This window comes from Anomaloglossus baeobatrachus, chromosome 4, assembly GCF_048569485.1.
Source record: "Anomaloglossus baeobatrachus isolate aAnoBae1 chromosome 4, aAnoBae1.hap1, whole genome shotgun sequence".
NCBI lineage: Eukaryota > Metazoa > Chordata > Amphibia > Anura > Aromobatidae > Anomaloglossus > Anomaloglossus baeobatrachus.
Genome location: NC_134356.1, coordinates 496,363,272 through 496,383,194, shown reverse-complemented (window position 1 = coordinate 496,383,194; position 19,923 = coordinate 496,363,272). Strand labels below are relative to the sequence as shown.

The window sequence follows — 19,923 nt, the reverse complement described above, 5'->3', positions numbered from 1 at the left end:
TCTAGAATTGAATGGTGTACATATCTCCCCTGATGAGCCAGAAGCTGCGAAACGCGTTGGGAGGCACCAGGACTGAATGGGTGTCATCATGATTTAGGGTTAGCTGTGGACTGCCCTTGTTAGGGCAGTAGCTATGTGTTTTAGGGCTAGCACATTATTAGGAAGCAAAGCCCTGCTCCTGACCCATTTTTTTCTGACTGGAGTGGATGATACACTGATTGGATGAACGCGGCTGGACTTGGTTAGATCAATCCATAGTTGAATATTTTGGAGTTGACAATATCTTGGGTCCATCCTATATACAACATTTGTTTTGGCATCTGTCCCTTTGTTTTGATTTCCCCTCCCCACTGGGTAGGAAAATAGTTGTCACCTGGAATTATATTCTCTTGGTTTAGGGGTCACCTGAGGTACACTGTAATTTAACAGTGTTTTAATGCACGGGCACATTTTTTTTTGTTTATGTGTTTTTATCTAATCATATTAAAGGTTAAGTTTTAATACTTCACTGCTATATTCACATCATGTGCTTGCGGGGAGGAAGGTGGCCCTAGTGATGAGTGTATAAAACATGCCAACACCGTAGCTGAAAAGGACTCAACACAGCAGAAGACGAGGGAAAAGATGGAACCGGAGTTATTTTCTGATTTATCAGGAAACTACTCCAGTGCAGCTTGTGCTTGGAAATCAGATGATGCATCATGAATGTGGTACTCAGGTTGAGAAGATTTTTCCCTCTCTTCAGGCTCTGACATCTTGAAAACCACTACTCTCATTAGCACATTCCCAGGACAAATGGCATGCCAGGGTGATCCTTTGAGCTGGCTTTGCTTGAGGTTTTTACCAATGGGAAGTAGCAGCCAAATTAATGGCTGTTGACCTTTCACAGGACTTTTGCCCAATGCTGCTGCTGGATCATCTATCTAAACACCTCCTCTTTATTGGAACTGCGCACATCACTATCACAGCCTTTGCTTCAGGTGGGGTCAAACACCTCTTCATCATTCCTCACATTGTCTTCCTCCCACTCCTCAGCCCTGTCCTCTTTCCCACTCTGCACATTGACAAAAGCAGCAGCAGCTGGTACCTGTGTTTCATCATCCTGTGAGCTGTGGTGTGATGATCCACCAGCCCTCCCATAGACTAATCCTTCAATCCAACAAGTGGTTGGGTGTCAGTGCACTCGGTCTCTTACACCTCTGGGACACGGTCAGGAGGATGGGCAACAGGATCCCAGCCGCAGAGTCATCAAAAAGAATAAGTGACTGCTGCCATGACTTCTGTCTCAAACGGCTTGACTGATTTTGAATGGGTTCAGATGTAAGAAATATGACCATGGAACTTAGAAGAACAACTATGAGTTTTCAGGTGTGGACTGGGTAGAAGACAATGCAAAGAAATTGGAGGCACTGGTAGCCATATAATCTAAAACATGACATCAACATGTTCTGTCCTAACCATTCGTGCAGAGGAACTCGTACCTAAGAAATTATGAAGACCAGCCAGCATGCAGATCAGGAAGGTGTTTCAGTTTGGAGTGTAGCAGGCACACATCTACCACATTCCTGCCCTGAAGCAGCTAAAACATCAGCACCACCACCACGGCCACATCCCCTATTAGAGGTTTTCTTCATTCTTTGGCACACAAACAAGTTCAGAATAATACATGGTCTGTAAGCAAAGAACAATTATAACACAGCTTGTATGCAGCTGTTTTTTACCACTATGCAAAGATGTCATATGCAATGCAGTATAAGGTTTCAGAGATATTGCCAAAGCAAGACACACTGAGAAAAACTCTGTTTTTGGCTAGATTGAGCTAATAGATTACAACGCCTGTACTCTGTTTTGTACCACTACACAAAGTTGCATGATGTAATGCACTACAAGGTTTCAGGATATTTCCACAGCAAGGCACCTTGGGAAAAAAACCTCTGCATTTGGCTAGATGGAGCCACAGCCAGGTTCAACGAATGTCATGGTTCTGAACACTTTGACTGCGTGTGCATTGCCTTCCTGCCAACAACTCTTTCTAATGCTGTCATTTAGTTGCCTCATAACCCGGCTGGTATAACTATTTATAGCGTCCCTGGGCTTACATCTCCTGCTGGTGATATTTCTGAAGTGGACCTTTATTGAAACTACAGCCTGTTTGCTTTGTTTTTCTCCTGGCAGGTTTACCTTATTTTATTCTTCGCCTTTCCCGGATTCTTAAGAAGGTAAGTGGAACCCTTGATAGCCATTCCAGAAGCAAAAGGTCAGAGTGGTCATATGAGTCAAAAACCTAGGGTTGCTTCAGTCTGTGCATGGGCATTTAAGGGCTGCACAGCTAGAACTACTAGTCTGTATGAGAACCAGGTGGATTAGGTGTAGTATTGTTAAATAAGACCTTTTTTATGTTATATACCAGTACCATGTGTGCATAACATTATCATCAGCCCAGGCAATTTTTTGTGTGTGCTGAGACATTGCTACGGACGCTGTCTTAGCCTTGCAATTACAAGCCATGACATTGGAAGTAGTGGAATTAAACAGCAACAACATGCATTCGCCACTGCTGCAAAGGTTACCTCCCATCCAAAGGTTATCTCCAAACCCAAGGTAAAATTATCAGACTACTTTGACAGGGATTAAAGTAAGTTTTAAATTTTTTTCCTCTTCATGTAAACTGTATTTTTACCTCTATCCAGTGTCTTCTGGAGGGGAAATTCAGCGTGTAGGCATACTTATGTCTTTGATTTGGCATTTTCTTTGCCTGAGGATTATCCAATATTTCCCTTCGTAAACTATTTCTTTTCTGCACTGGGTCTCATTTATGATGACCCCGATAAGATTCCAGTTGCTGTGCCAGTGATCCGTAAGTTGACTCAAGGTAATCATAAGGGGGAGGACCAGTGTTGGACTGGCTACCGGAGGTACCGCCAGTAATACCAGGCCTAGCTGCAGTTACCTGCATTGAACTCCAGAGCTCAGCCTTGCCTGTCCACAGCAGTGACATGAACTGAACCGCAATAGCTGTGGAATCAGTCAGCACTCGCGGTTCAGTCGTGCAAACCCTGAGTTCAGTCCAGGCTGCACTCCGGAGTTCAGGTGATAGCTCCGGAGTTCAATGCAGGTAGCCGCAGCCAGGCCTGGTATTACTGGTGGTTCCTCTGGTAGCCAGTCCGATTCTGTGGAGGACTATTTCTCTCAGTTCAGAAGCTGGCAAGTGGACACTTCCTGGAACAATCTAGCTTTTTGCAGTCAGTTTTGTCAGGGACTTTATAGTAAAGTCAGAGACAAGATTACTTATAATCCCTCCCTATGTTCACTGGAGAACACAATGTCACTGGCTATTCATTTAGACAGATGTCTTAGAGATAACAACACATATAGGGGTGTGTCAATAAGTTTTTACTCTCATTCGGTGGACACAAATGAGCCTATGGATTTGTTGCCTACTGAGTGTCTTAGAAAGCAACTAAACTGGAAAACCCTGCTCGTTTTTTGCTTGTTCTGCGATTGTTCTGATCATGTCATGATTCAGTGTTTGAAGTACAAGAATTAATTTCTTAAAGAAAAAAAAAAGGATTTTAAGGTGTTATGACAGTTTCTAAGAGTCTGAAATTATCTTTTGTGCATATATCTAGGTTTTATTCTACAAGTGTGTTTGAGTACTAAATCTGGGTTTATTGTTACTTCTGTAGATTCAGGCTCCACCTATCTCATTGATAGTGATTTTGCTATTGAATGTGGCTACAGTGTTTCTACTCTGCGGTATCCTATTCAGGTGTCAGCTATTGTTAATTCTCCCCTTGCATCAAATTATGTTACTTCTAAGGTCAAGAATGTGTGCATGAAGTTTGGAGAGTTATGCCAGCATCACACGGTATGATATATCGGGCACTATGTCATTGGGGTCACGTTGTTAGTGATGCACATCTGGCATTATTTGACATATTGCACCGTGTGACACCTTCGAACGACTGTGAACGAGCAAAAATACTCACCTTATCGTTGCTCGTTGACACGTCATTCATTTTCAAACTGTCGGTCCTCCTTCTGTGCTCTGTTTGTTCATCATTCCCGAGGCAGCACACGTCGCTCCGTGTGGCACCCCGGGAACGATGAACTGCAGCTTACCTGCATCTTGCCGGCAATGCGGGAGGAAGGAGGTGGGCGGGATGTTACATTCCACTCATCTCCGCCCCTCCGCTTCTATTGGCTGGCCACTGTGTGATGTCGATGTGATGCCGAACGTCCCTCCCCCTACAGGAAGAGGATCTTCACCGCCCACAGCGACGTTGTCTGGGAGGTAAGTGCGTGTGACGGGGAATTAACGACTTTGTCCGTGATGCACAAACGACGGGAGCGGGTATGATCGCTCGTAACACTAAGAATCCACTTCAGTCATAGTCTTCTTTACCTGATAAAATAGTGTTAAGCATACCATGGTTGGTGAAACACAATTGTACCATCAGTTGGGACACTCGGGAGATTTAGGGTACCGTCACACTTTAGCGACGCTCCAGCGATCCGACCAGCGATCTGACCTGGTCAGGATGGCTGGTGCATCGCTACATGGTCGCTGGTGAGCTGTCAATCAGGCAGATCTCACCAGCAACCAGTGACCAGCCCCCAGCCAGTAGCGACGCGTGGAAGCGATGCTGCGCTTGGTAACTAAGGTAAATATCGGGTAACCAAGCACTTGGTTACTCGATATTTACCTTGGTTACCAGCGCACACCACTTAGCGCTGGCTCCCTGCACTTTTAGCCAGGGTACACATCGGGTTAATAAGCAAACCGCTTCACTTATTTACCCGATATTTACTCTGGCTTTGTGTGCAGGGAGCAGAGAGCAGGGAGCCGGCACTAGCAGCCTGAGAGCCACGGACGCTAGTAACCAAGGTAAATATCGGGTAACCAAGTAAAGCACTTTGCTTGGTTACCCGATATTTACCTTGGTTAAAGCTTACCGCACGCTGCCAGACGCCGGCTCTCTGCTCCCTGCACATTCAGATCGTTGCTCTCTCGCTGTCAAACACAGCGATGTGTGCTTCACAGTGGGAGAGTAACGTCCAAAAAATGAACCATCACTGTTTGTAACGAGCAGCGATTTCACAGCAGGGGCCAGATCAGTGTCAGACACAGCGAGATCGCTAATGAGGTCAATGGAGCGTCACAAAAACTGTGACTCAGTAGCAATCTCGCTAGCGATCTTGCTATGTGAGAAGTACCCCTAAGGGGTGCTTCACACACAGCGAGCTCGCTGCCGAGATCGCTGCTGAGTCACGCTTTTTGTGACGCAGCAGTGACCTCATTAGCGATCTCGCTGTGTGTGACACTGAGCAGCGATCTGGCCCCTGCTGCGAGATCGCTGCTCGTTACACACAGCCCTGGTTCGTTTTCTTCAAAGCCGCTCTCCTGCTGTGACACACAGATCGCTGTGTGTGACAGCAAGAGAGCGACAAATGAAGCAAGCAGGGAGCAGGAGCCGGCGTCTGACAGCTGAGGTAAGCTGTATCCAAGATAAACATCGGGTAACCAAGGTGGTTACCCGATATTTACCTTAGTTACCAGCCTCTGCAGCTCTCATGCTGCCTGTGCTGCCGGCTCCGGCTCTCTGCACATGTAGCTGCTGTACACATCGGGTTAATTAACACGATGTGTACAGCAGCTAGGAGAGCAAGGAGCCAGCACTAAGCAGTGTGCGCGGCTCCCTGCTCTCTGCACATGTAGCTGCATTACACATCGGGTTAATTAACCCGATGTGTACTGTAGCTAGGAGAGCAAGGAGCCAGCGCTCAGTGTGCGCGGCTCCCTGCTCCCTGCTCACACTGGTAACTAATGTAAACATCGGGTAACCATACCCGATGTTTACCTTAGTTACCAGTCTCCGCAGCTTCCAGACGGCGGCTCCGTGCAAGCGCAGCGTCGCTTGCACGTCGCTGCTGGCTGGGGGCTGTTCACTGGTCGCTGGTGAGATCTGCCTGTTTGACAGCTCACCAGCGACCATGTAGCGATGCAGCAGCGATCCTGACCAGGTCAGATCGCTGGTCGGATCGCTGCTGCATCGCTAAGTGTGAAGGTACCCTAAGTCTTTGGGGAATTCTTGATCCTCCAGTTGCTTATCCAAGTCCTTGGCATCTGTGAGTTCTCATCTTCCTGGATTTATTCAGGATTTTGAGAATGTGTTTTCTGAGACTGAGTGAGAAATTCATATGATTGCACAATCCATTTTATTCCAGGTGTCAAAATGCCTAAGCTTGGTTTGTTTAATTCTCTCTTTCATAAAGAGATGCATTAAAGGAGTATATCCAAAATAGTCTTGTCCGGGAGCATATACGGCCATCCACCTCTCCAGTAGCTGTGGGGTTTTTCTTTGTTAACCCTCGGAGGGGATTAATGTGCCTGACAGGCGCTTCTCTTTTACTTTCATTTCTCCCTCCTCACCAGATTTTCAGGAAATCCCCTCTCTCCAGGTAGTCTCCTGGCTCTAGCTGCTGTGTGAAACCTGATACCACAGTTGGTCTACAGAGCTGCAGGAGGGCAGATATACCTGTGCTGGCTTCTCAGGCTCATTGTTCCCGAACACATCACACTTTATAAGGGTAAGTTCACACAGTGCGTTTTTCACGGCGTTTTTGCGCATTTTTCGGGTGTGTTTTTGCCCAGAAAACTGCATGACTTTGCTTCCCCCAGCAAAGTCTATGAGTTTTCATTTTTGCTGTCTGCACACAGCGTTTTTTTTCAGCTGCGTTTTTGTGGTGACCACAAAAACGCAGCATGTCAATTATTCCCGCGTTTTTCACCGCGTTTTTCATCCATTGAGTGCAATGGGATGTTGAAAGACGCAATGAGAAACGCAAATTGTTATTATAGCTGCGTTTTGGTGCATTTTGGTGCATTTCTAAGACCAAAAACGCAGCTATAAACGCAGGAGGTAGGTAGTAAAGTGACATGTACAGGAAGAGGATTCCTTCTGTCAGTAAATACAGAAGCGTGAATCCTCCCGGTACCGTCACCGCCGCTTCCACCTCCAGTCCTGTGCATGTATGCTGCCGTGCGGCACCATGTCTGGACAGGAGGTGGAGGCAGCTGCGAAAACAAAAGTGAACAGTAGAAAAAAAAAAGTCATACTCACCTGTCTGCAGACTCCCGGTGCCATGCCCGCTCCGAGCTCCTCTTCCCGGTACCGCCGCTCTGGCTGTGTGCAGTCTCCCCGGGTACGTATGCCTGCAGGACCTGGCGATGGATCACCTGACACAGTCACCTGACGCGTCAGCTGATCGTAAGTCTCGGGCTGACGCCAGCCCGGCCGGCTTAACCTGTCAGCGGATGCCGTCAGGACACTTCATCCCTGATTACCGGCAGCTCCTGCAGCGATTGGACGGGATCAGACTCGCTCCAAGAGCTGCCGGTAATCAGCACATAAGTGAGTTTTTTTTTTTTTTTTTGCACTGATGCATCAGCTGATTGTATAAACGGCTTTTATGCAATCAGCTGATGTGTGATGTGATTCAGGCACTTGAACCTGACACATCATCTGATCGCTTTACCTTCCAGCAAACCGATAAGATGATATTGGATCCGGATTGGATGGCGCGGGACCCTGACCCAGGATTACTGTGGAGGGGGGCTCTTTATTTCAATAAAGATAGAGTCACTAATTGTGTTGTGTTTTATTTCTAATAAAAATATTTTTCTGTGTGTTGTGGGTTTTTTTTATCTTTACTAGAAATTCATGGTGGCCAGGTCTAATATTGGCGTGACACCATGAATTTCGGGCTTAGGGCCAGCTGATAATATAAAGCCAGCCCTAACCTTATTATTACCCAGCGAGCCACCGTCACCAGGGCAGCTGAAGAGTTGGATACAGCGCCAGAAGATGGCGCTTCTATGAAAGCGCCATTTTCTAAGGTGGCTGCAGACTGCAATTCACAGCGGGGGTGCCCAGAAAGCATGGGAACCCTGAACTGTGGATTCCAATCCCCAGCTGCCTAGTTGTACTTGGCTGGACACAAAAATTAGGCGAAGCTCACAACATTTTTTATTTTAATTATTTCATGAAATTCATGAAATAATTTAAAAAAAAAAGGGCTTCCCTATATTTTTGGTTCCCAGTCGGGTACAAATAGGCAGCTGGGGGTTGGGGGCAGACAATACCTGCCTGCTGTACCCGGCTAGCATACAAAACTATGATGAAGCCCACGTCATTTTTTTTGTTTAGGGGGGCAAAGAATTCCTGCATACAGTCCTGGAAGGAGGATGCTGAGTTTTGTAGTTCGACAGCTGCTGTCTGCTCTCCTGCATACACTATTGGATGGAGGATGCTGAGCCTTGTAGTTCTGCAGCTGCTGTCTGCTCTCCTGCATACACTATTGGATGCAGCTTGCTGAGCCTTGTAGTTCTGCAGCTGCTGTCTGCTGTCCTGCATCCACTAGTGAATGGAGTATGCTGAGCCTTGTAGGTCTGCTCCCCCTGACTCACCCTCCACAATACAGTCCTGGATGGAGCATGCTGAGCCTTGTAGTTCTGCAGCTGTCTGCTCTCCTAGTGGAGAATGAAGAACATATGGAAGAAGGAAATGACATCAGACCTTTTTTTTTTTCAACAATCTTTAATGGCAATGTTCACTGATAAAAAAAACGCAGAAAAACGCAGTGAGAAAAAACGCAGCAAAACGCAGCCAAAAACGCACCAAAACGCGGTAAAAACGCATGCGCTTTTTATGCGTTTTTAAAGACGCTGCGTTTTTAGCACTAAAAAACGCACAAAAACGCAGCGTCGAAAAAACGCAGTGTCTGCACATAGCCTAAGGTTGGTATTTTATTTTTTTCGTCATCACTAGAGTTGAGCGCGGATCGCGGTTCGTGGTTCTCCAGTTCGCGGTTCGAGTGATTTTGGGGGCTGTTCTAGATCGAACTAGAACTCGAGCTTTTTGCAAAAGCTAGATAGTTCTAGTTACGTTCGAGAACAGTTCTAGCAGCAAAAAGCCAAGCTAATTACTAGCTGGCTTTCCGCTGTAATAGTGTAAGTCACTCTGTGACTCACACTATTATGAAATTTCAGCGTACAGTGTGCGGGAACAGAGCATTCAGATCACTGCTGCTGGGATAATGGCGATCGCCATTTCTGTTTTTTTCCTTGTCTTCCTTCCCTAAGCGCGCGCGTGTAGTGGGGCGGGCCAGCATGTCAGCCAATGCACAGCTAAGTGGAATTTTAGCCAGAGAAGCAACGGCATGTGTGATAGAATGTCCATGTCACATGTCCCTGCATTATAAATACGGGCATCTGCCATTCTGGACGCCATTATCTGCCTTCTGCGTCTGGGTGTAAGTCACCGCTGGCGTAGCTCCTGTCTTCGATACTGCTGTGTACGCTCTATACACAGCGCTATACAGAATAGGGATAGCCGTTTCTTTCAGCTCTTGTAAGGGCTAATTACAGCAGGCTCAGAGCCATATGTGACAGTCAGGTACGTGGAAACAGATTTTAACAGCTACACAAGATAACAGCGTCTGTGTAGCTAAGGTCAGGGATTTCCTCGCTGCATTTCCCCATTAGGAGGGATAGAAAGGCAGGCTTCCTTTCCTCTACCCAGTCCCACAAACCTGGCACTGTACTCTCCTGCACTTTGCACACTCAAGCTCATTGTTACTAAAAACTGGCTGTTGGACTTCCATTAGTGCCCCACTAGTGCAAAGCTATTTGCAGCACCTCTGCATTGCACACTGAAACTCATTGTTACTAAGCCATTATACTAACAAACACTGAGTAAACTTAGTGGCATCCTAAAAGTGGCAGTTGGACTTCCATTAGTGTCCCACTAAAGCAAAGCATTTGCAGCACCTCTGCATTGCACACTCAAACTCACTGTTGCTAAGCCATTATACTAGCAAACACTGAGTAAACTTAGTGGCATCCTAAAAGTGGCAGTTGGACTTCCATTAGTGTCCCACTAGTGCAAATCTATTTGCAGCACCTCTGCATTGCACATTCAAACTCATTGTTACTAAGCCATTATACTAGCAAACACTGAGTAAACTTAGTGGCATCCTAAAAGTGGCAGTTGGACTTCCATTAGTGTCCCACTAGTGTAAATCTATTTGCAGCACCTCTGCATTGCACACTGAAACTCATTGTTACTAAGCCATTATACTAGCAAACACTGAGTAAACCTAGTGGCATCCTAAAAGTGGCAGTTGGACTTCCATTAGTGTCCCACTAGTGCAAAGCTATTTGCAGCACCTCTGCATTGCACACTCAAACTCATTGTTACTAAGCCATTATACTAGCAAACACTGAGTAAACTTAGTGGCATCCTAAAAGTGGCAGTTAGACTTCCAATAGTGTCCCACTAGTGCAAAGCTATTTGCAGAACCTCTGTATTGCACACTCAAATTCATTGTTAGTAAGCCATTATACTAGCAGACATTGAGTAAACTTAGTGGCATCTAAAAAGTGGCTGTTGGACTTCCATTAGTGTCCCACTAATGCAAAGCTATTTGCAGCACCTCTGCATTGCACACTGAAACTCATTGTTACTAAGCCATTATACTAGCAAACACTGAGTAAACTTAATGGCATCCTAAAAGTGGCAGTTGGACTTCCATTTGTGTCCCACTAGTGCAAATCTATTTGCAGCACCTCTGCATTGCACACTGAAACTCATTGTTACTAAGCCATTATACTAGCAAACACTGAGTAAACTTAGTGGCATCCTAAAAGTGGCTGTTAGAGATCCATTAGTGTCCCACTAGTGCAAAGCTATTTGCAGCACCTCTGCATTGCAAACTCAAACTCATTGTTACTAAGCCATTATACTAGCAAACACTGAGTAAGCTTAGTGGCATCCTGAAAGTGGCAGTTGGACTTCCATTAGTGTTCCACTAGTTCAAAGCTATTTGCAGAACCTCTGTATTGCACACTCAACCTCATTTTTACTAAGCCATTATACTAGCAACCATTGAGTAAACTTAGTGGCATCCAAAAAGTGGCTGTTGGACTTCCATTAGTGTCCCACTAGTGCAAAGCTATTTGCAGCACCTCTGCATTGCACACTGAAACTCATTGTTACTAAGCCATTATACTAGCAAACACTGAGTAAACTTAGTGGCATCCTAAAAGTGCCAGTTGGACTTTCATTAGTGTCCAACTAGTGCAAAGCAATTGCAGCACCTCTGCATTGCACACTGAAACTCATTGTTACTAAGCCATTATACTAGCAAACACTGAGTAAACTTAGTGGCATCCTAAAAGTGGCAGTTGGACTTCCATTAGTGTCCCACTAGTGCAAAGCTATTTGCAGCACCTCTGCATTGCACACTCAAACTCATTGTTACTAAGCCATTATACTAGCAAATACTGAGTAAACTTAGTGGCATCCTAAAAGTGGCAGTTGGTCTTCTATTAGTGTCCCACTAGTGCAAATCTATTTGCAGCACCTCTGCATTGCACACTCAAACTCATTGTTACTAAGCCATTATACTAGCAAATACTGAGTAAACTTAGTGGCATCCTAAAAGTGGCAGTTGGTCTTCCATTAGTGTCCCACTAGTGCAAAGCTATTTGCAGCACCCCTGCATTGCACACTCACACTCATTGTTACTAAGCCATTATACTAGCAACGACTGAGTAAGCTTAGTGACTTCCTAAAAGTGGCAGTTGGACTTCCATTAGTGTCCCACTAGTGCAAAGTTATTTGCAGAACCTCTGTATTGCACACTCAAACTCATTGTTACTAAGCCATTATACTAGCAAACATTGAGTAAACTTAGTGGCATCCAAAAACTGGCTGTTGGACTTCCATTAGTGTCCCACTAGTGCAAAGCAATTGCAGCACCTCTGCATTGCACACTCAAACTCATTGTTACTAAGCCATTATACTAGCAAACACTGAGTAAACTTAGTGGCATCCTAAACGTGGCAGTTGGACTTCCATTAGTGTCCCACTAGTGCAAATCTATTTGCAGCACCTCTGCATTGCACACTGAAACTCATTGTTACTAAGCCATTATACTAGCAAACACTGAGTAAACTTAGTGGCATCCTAAAAGTGGAAGTTGGACTTCCATTAGTGTCCCACTAGTGCAAAGCTATTTGCAGCACCTCTGCATTGCACACTCAAACTCATTGTTACTAAGCCATTATACTAGCAACCATTGAGTAAACTTAGTGGCATCCAAAAAGTGGCTGTTGGACTTCCATTAGTGTCCCACTAGTGCAAAGCTATTTGCAGCACCTCTGCATTGCACACTGAAACTCATTGTTACTAATCCATTATACTAGCAAACACTGAGTAAACTTAGTGGCATCCTAAAAGTGGCAGTTGGACTTTCATTAATGTCCCACTAGTGCAAAGCTATTTGCAGCACCTCTGCATTGCACACTCAAACTCATTGTTACTAAGCCATTATACTAGCAAATACTGAGTAAACTTAGTGGCATCCTAAAAGTGGCAGTTGGACTTCCATTAGTGTCCCACTAGTGCAAATCTATTTGCAGCACCTCTGCATTGCACACTCAAACTCATTGTTACTAAGCCATTATACTAGCAAACACTGAGTAAACTTAGTGGCATCCTAAAAATGGTTGTTAGACTTCCATTAGTGTCCCACTAGTGCAAAGCTATTTGCAGCACCTCTGCATTGCACACTCAAACTCATTGTTACTAAGCCATTATACTAGCAACGACTGAGTAAGCTTAGTGACTTCCTAAAAGTGGCAGTTGGACTTCCATTAGTGTCCCACTAGTGCAAAGTTATTTGCAGAACCTCTGTATTGCACACTCAAACTCATTGTTACTAAGCCATTATACTAGCAAACATTGAGTAAACTTAGTGGCATCCAAAAACTGGCTGTTGGACTTCCATTAGTGTCCCACTAGTGCAAAGCAATTGCAGCACCTCTGCATTGCACACTCAAACTCATTGTTACTAAGCCATTATACTAGCAAACACTGAGTAAACTTAGTGGCATCCTAAAAGTGGCAGTTGGACTTCCATTAGTGTCCCACTGGTGCAAATCTATTTGCAGCACCTCTGCATTGCACACTGAAACTCATTGTTACTAAGCCATTATACTAGCAAACACTGAGTAAACTTAGTGGCATCCTAAAAGTGGCAGTTGGACTTCCATTAGTGTCCCACTAGTGCAAAGCTATTTGCAGCACCTCTGTATTGCACACTCAAACTCATTGTTACTAAGCCAATATACTAGCAAATACTGAGTAAACTTAGTGGCATCCTAAAAGTGGCAGTTGGACTTCTATTAGTGTCCCACTAGTGCAAATCTATTTGCAGCACCTCTGCATTGCACACTCAAACTCATTGTTACTAAGCCATTATACTAGCAAACACTGAGTAAACTTAGTGGCATCCTAAAAGTGGCAGTTGGACTTCCATTAGTGTCCCACTAGTGCAAATCTATTTGCAGCACCTCTGCATTGCACACTGAAACTCATTGTTACTAAGCCATTATACTAGCAAACACTGAGTAAACTTAGTGGCATCCTAAAAGTGGCTGTTAGAGTTCCATTAGTGTCCCACTAGTGCAAAGCTATTTGCAGCACCTCTGCATTGCACACTCAAACTCATTGTTACTAAGCCATTATACTAGCAAACACTGAGTAAGCTTAGTGGCATCCTAAAAGTGGCAGTTGGACTTCCATTAGTGTCCCACTAGTTCAAAGCTATTTGCAGAACCTCTGTATTGCACACTCAAACTCATTGTTACTAAGCCATTATACTAGCAACCATTGAGTAAAATTAGTGGCATCCAAAAAGTGGCTGTTGGACTTCCATTAGTGTCCCACTAATGCAAAGCTATTTGCAGCACCTCTGCATTGTACACTGAAACTCATTGTTACTAAGCCATTATACTAGCAAACACGGAGTAAACTTAGTGGCATCCTAAAAGTGGCAGTTGGACTTTCATTAGTGTCCCACTAGTGCAAAGCAATTGCAGCACCTCTGCATTGCACACTGAAACTCATTGTTACTAAGCCATTATACTAGCAAACACTGAGTAAACTTAGTGGCATCCTAAAAGTGGCAGTTGGACTTCCATTAGTGTCGCACTAGTGCAAAGCTATTTGCAGCACCTCTGCATTGCACACTCAAACGCATTGTTACTAAGCCATTATACTAGCAAATACTGAGTAAACTTAGTGGCATCCTAAAAGTGGCAGTTGGACTTCCATTAGTGTCCCACTAGTGCAAATCTATTTGCAGCACCTCTGCATTGCACACTCAAACTCATTGTTACTAAGCCATTATACTAGCAAACACTGAGTAAACTTAGTGGCATCCTAAAAATGGCTGTTAGACTTCCATTAGTGTCCCACTAGTGCAAAGCTATTTGCAGCACCTCTGCATTGCACACTCAAACTCATTGTTACTAAGCCATTATACTAGCAACGACTGAGTAAGCTTGATGACTTCCTAAAAGTGGCAGTTGGACTTCCATTAGTGTCCCACTAGTGCAAAGTTATTTGCAGAACCTCTGTATTGCACACTCAAACTCATTGTTACTAAGCCATTATACTAGCAAACATTGAGTAAACTTAGTGGCATCCAAAAAGTGGCTGTTGGACTTCCATTAGTGTCCCACTAGTGCAAAGCAATTGCAGCACCTCTGCATTGCACACTCAAACTCATTGTTACTAAGCCATTATACTAGCAAACACTGAGTAAACTTAGTGGCATCCTAAAAGTGGCAGTTGGACTTCCATTAGTGTCCCACTAGTGCAAATCTATTTGCAGCACCTCTGCATTGCACACTGAAACTCATTGTTACTAAGCCATTATACTAGCAAACACTGAGTAAACTTAGTGGCATCCTAAAAGTGGCAGTTGGACTTTCATTAGTGTCCCACTAGTGCAAAGCTATTTGCAGCACCTCTGCATTGCACACTCAAACTCATTGTTACTAAGCCAATATACTAGCAAATACTGAGTAAACTTAGTGGCATCCTAAAAGTGGCAGTTGGACTTCTATTAGTGTCCCATTAGTGCAAATCTATTTGCAGCACCAATGCATTGCACACTCAAACTCATTGTTACTAAGCCATTATACTAGCAAACACTGAGTAAACTTAGTGGCATCCTAAAAGTGGCTGTTGGACTTCCATTAGTGTCCCACTAGTGCAAAGCTATTTGCAGCACCTCTGCATTGCACACTCAAACTCATTGTTACTAAGCCATTATACTAGCAAACACTGAGTAAACTTAGTGGCATCCTAAAAGTGGCAGTTGGACTTCCATTAGTGTCCCACTAGTGCAAATCTATTTGCAGAACCTCTGCATTGCACACTCAAACTCAATGTTAATAAGCCATTATACTAGCAAACACTGCTGCCAGTTTAAGGGCCGTAGTTGCATTGTCAGGGATTATTATTGTTGTTTATTCTGCTGTTAATAAAGCTAGACCACCGCTGCAATCTACACCACCTCTTAATTTTTTCTACCACATTTTAAGTGCACAATCTTGTCGCAATCAAAATGAGTGGCAAAATGACAGATGCTGGTGGAAAGTGGAAGAGGCGTGTTGGAAAAGGAAAAAAGGGGTTTGTCCGTGGGGAAGGTGGCAAATCTCCATTAACATCTGCTGAAGATAGATCATCTTCCAGCAAAAGTAAGATGTCTACTACTTATCGTGGACAATCCGATGTGCTCCCTTTTTTACGGACACGAACAACTGGAACAAAGGTAGATGATGGCCAAAAAAGGAAAATGCTTGAATGGATCTCAAGTGGTCGAACAAGTGCCCTCTCTGCCACCTCAACTACCGCATCCAAAAAACTCCAGTCCTCTGAGTTGTCAGCCCAATCACACTTGCTTTCTCCCAGCTCTGAAGTCTCCATCCGCCCTCCACAGTATGGTGGAACTGAGATGGCTGAGTCTGCAGAGCTGTTTAGTAGAGATGAGCGAACCGGTCCCGGTTCGGCTCGAGGCGGTTCGCCGAACGGGGGGTCTGGCTCGAATTCGGCTCGTCGAACGTTCGACGAACCGAACTCGAGCCCATAGGAAACAATGGCAGGCAATCACAAACACAGTAAAACACCTAGAAAACACCCTCAAAGGTGTCCAAAAGGTGACAAACAACTCACAACACAACACAAACACATGGGAAAGTGACAAGGACATGTACTCATGCGAAAACAAAACAGCTGGACAAGGAAAAAGAGGAGGACACACAGATATAGGCATGGCACGCCCTTCTAAAGTCATGTAAAACACCGCAAGGTTACTCCAAGCGGAGTCTCCCTTTTTTCCAAAAATTGGGCCCCACACACCCACCCCTTCAGTGGCAGCAGTTGTGCCCCAGTTGTACACTTCACAGCTAGATTTGCATCAAGCACATTCAAAAATACGCCATTCTTATCCGTCCCCAGGATGACACCGGGGTAGGTAGCAAAGTCTTTCCTGATCCCAGCTCTGTTCATCTTGGCTTCTTTTAAAAACACAGCAAGCAAGGGTTACTCCAAGCGGAGTCTCCCTTTTTTCCAAAAATTGGGCCCCACACACACCCACCCCTTCAGTGGCAGCACTTGGGCCCCAGTTGTACACTTCACAGCTAGATTTGCATCAAGCACATTCAAAAATACGCTATTCTTAACCGTCCCCAGGATGACACCGGGGTAGGTAGCAAAGTCTTTCCTGATCCCAGCTCTGTTCATCTTGGCTTCTTTTAAAAACACAGCAAGCAAGGGTTACTCCAAGCGGAGTCTCCCTTTTTTCCAAAAATTGGGCCACACAGACACCCACCCCATCAGTGGCAGCACTTGGGCCCTAGTTGCAAACAGGATGTTTTGATTTGCATCAAGCACATTCAAAAATACGCTATTCTTAGCCGTCCCCAGGATGACACCGGGGTAGGTAGCAAAGTCTTTGCTGACCCATGACTTGTTCATCTTGGCTTCTTTTAAAAACAATGTAAGCAAGGGTTACTCCAAGCGGAGTCTCCCTTTTTTCCAAAAATTGGGCCACACAGACACCCACCCCATCAGTGGCAGCACTTGGGCCCTAGTTGCAAACAGGATGTTTTGATTTGCATCAAGCACATTCAAAAATACGCTATTCTTAGCCGTCCACAGGATGACACCGGGGTAGGTAGCAAAGTCTTTCCTGATCCCAGCTCTGTTCATCTTGGCTTCTTTTAAAAACACAGCAAGCAAGGGTTACTCCAAGCGGAGTCTCCCTTTTTTCCAAAAATTGGGCCACACAGACACCCACCACATCAGTGGCAGCACTTGGGCCCTAGTTGCAAACAGGATGTTTTGATTTGCATCAAGCACATTCAAAAATACGCTATTCTTAGCCGTCCCCAGGATGACACCGGGGTAGGTAGCAAAGTCTTTGCTGACCCATGACTTGTTCATCTTGGCTTCTTTTAAAAACAATGTAAGCAAGGGTTACTCCAAGCGGAGTCTCCCTTTTTTCCAAAAATTGGGCCACACAGACACCCACCCCATCAGTGGCAGCACTTGGGCCCTAGTTGCAAACAGGATGTTTTGATTTGCATCAAGCACATTCAAAAATACGCTATTCTTAGCCGTCCCCAGGATGACACCGGGGTAGGTAGCAAAGTCTTTCCTGATCCCAGCTCTGTTCATCTTGGCTTCTTTTAAAAACACAGCAAGCAAGGGTTACTCCAAGCGGAGTCTCCCTTTTTTCCAAAAATTGGGCCACACAGACACCCACCCCATCAGTGGCAGCACTTGGGCCCTAGTTGCAAACAGGATGTTTTGATTTGCATCAAGCACATTCAAAAATACGCTATTCTTAGCCGTCCCCAGGATGACACCGGGGTAGGTAGCAAAGTCTTTCCTGATCCCAGCTCTGTTCATCTTGGCTTCTTTTAAAAACACAGCAAGCAAGGGTTACTCCAAGCGGAGTCTCCCTTTTTTCCAAAAATTGGGCCACACAGACACCCACCCCATCAGTGGCAGCACTTGGGCCCTAGTTGCAAACAGGATGTTTTGATTTGCATCAAGCACATTCAAAAATACGCTATTCTTAGCCGTCCCCAGGATGACACCGGGGTAGGTAGCAAAGTCTTTGCTGACCCATGACTTGTTCATCTTGGCTTCTTTTAAAAACAATGTAAGCAAGGGTTACTCCAAGCGGAGTCTCCCTTTTTTCCAAAAATTGGGCCACACAGACACCCACCCCATCAGTGGCAGCACTTGGGCCCTAGTTGCAAACAGGATGTTTTGATTTGCATCAAGCACATTCAAAAATACGCTATTCTTAGCCGTCCACAGGATGACACCGGGGTAGGTAGCAAAGTCTTTCCTGATCCCAGCTCTGTTCATCTTGGCTTCTTTTAAAAACACAGCAAGCAAGGGTTACTCCAAGCGGAGTCTCCCTTTTTTCCAAAAATTGGGCCACACAGACACCCACCCCATCAGTGGCAGCACTTGGGCCCTAGTTGCAAACAGGATGTTTTGATTTGCATCAAGCACATTCAAAAATACGCTATTCTTAGCCGTCCCCAGGATGACACTGGGGTAGGTAGCAAAGTCTTTGCTGACCCATGACTTGTTCATCTTGGCTTCTTTTAAAAACAATGTAAGCAAGGGTTACTCCAAGCGGAGTCTCCCCTTTTTTCCAAAAATTGGGCCCCACACACACCCACCCATTCAGTGGCAGCAGTTGTGCCCCAGTTGTACACTTCACAGCTAGATTTGCATCAAGCACATTCAAAAATACGCCATTCTTATCCGTCCCCAGGATGACACCGGGGTAGGTAGCAAAGTCTTTCCTGATCCCAGCTCTGTTCATCTTGGCTTCTTTTAAAAACACAGCAAGCAAGGGTTACTCCAAGCGGAGTCTCCCTTTTTTCCAAAAATTGGGCCCCACACACACCCACCCCTTCAGTGGCAGCAGTTGTGCCCCAGTTGTACACTTCACAGCTAGATTTGCATCAAGCACATTCAAAAATACGCTATTCTTAACCGTCCCCAGGATGACACCGGGGTAGGTAGCAAAGTCTTTCCTGATCCCAGCTCTGTTCATCTTGGCTTCTTTTAAAAACACAGCAAGCAAGGGTTACTCCAAGCGGAGTCTCCCTTTTTTCCAAAAATTGGGCCACACAGACACCCACCCCATCAGTGGCAGCACTTGGGCCCTAGTTGCAAACAGGATGTTTTGATTTGCATCAAGCACATTCAAAAATACGCTATTCTTAGCCGTCCCCAGGATGACACCGGGGTAGGTAGCAAAGTCTTTCCTGATCCCAGCTCTGTTCATCTTGGCTTCTTTTAAAAACACAGCAAGCAAGGGTTACTCCAAGCGGAGTCTCCCTTTTTTCCAAAAATTGGGCCACACAGACACCCACCCCATCAGTGGCAGCACTTGGGCCCTAGTTGCAAACAGGATGTTTTGATTTGCATCAAGCACATTCAAAAATACGCTATTCTTAGCCGTCCCCAGGATGACACTGGGGTAGGTAGCAAAGTCTTTGCTGACCCATGACTTGTTCATCTTGGCTTCTTTTAAAAACAATGTAAGCAAGGGTTACTCCAAGCGGAGTCTCCCCTTTTTTCCAAAAATTGGGCCCCACACACACCCACCCATTCAGTGGCAGCAGTTGTGCCCCAGTTGTACACTTCACAGCTAGATTTGCATCAAGCACATTCAAAAATACGCCATTCTTATCCGTCCCCAGGATGACACCGGGGTAGGTAGCAAAGTCTTTCCTGATCCCAGCTCTGTTCATCTTGGCTTCTTTTAAAAACACAGCAAGCAAGGGTTACTCCAAGCGGAGTCTCCCTTTTTTCCAAAAATTGGGCCACACAGACACCCACCACATCAGTGGCAGCACTTGGGCCCTAGTTGCAAACAGGATGTTTTGATTTGCATCAAGCACATTCAAAAATACGCTATTCTTAGCCGTCCCCAGGATGACACCGGGGTAGGTAGCAAAGTCTTTCCTGA

The 19,923-nt window shown here is 45.3% G+C and overlaps 1 long non-coding RNA gene across 1 annotated transcript in view; it reads left to right on the top strand.

The window, feature by feature from the left end:
• Positions 1-2,121: 2,121 nt before the first annotated feature.
• The window catches only part of LOC142301729 (uncharacterized), a 93,538-nt gene continuing 75,736 nt past the window's right edge, over positions 2,122-19,923 (top strand). Inside the window, exon 1 of the long non-coding RNA XR_012752873.1 lies at positions 2,122-2,219. This is a non-coding gene — a long non-coding RNA (uncharacterized LOC142301729). The remainder of the gene's footprint in view (positions 2,220-19,923) is intronic.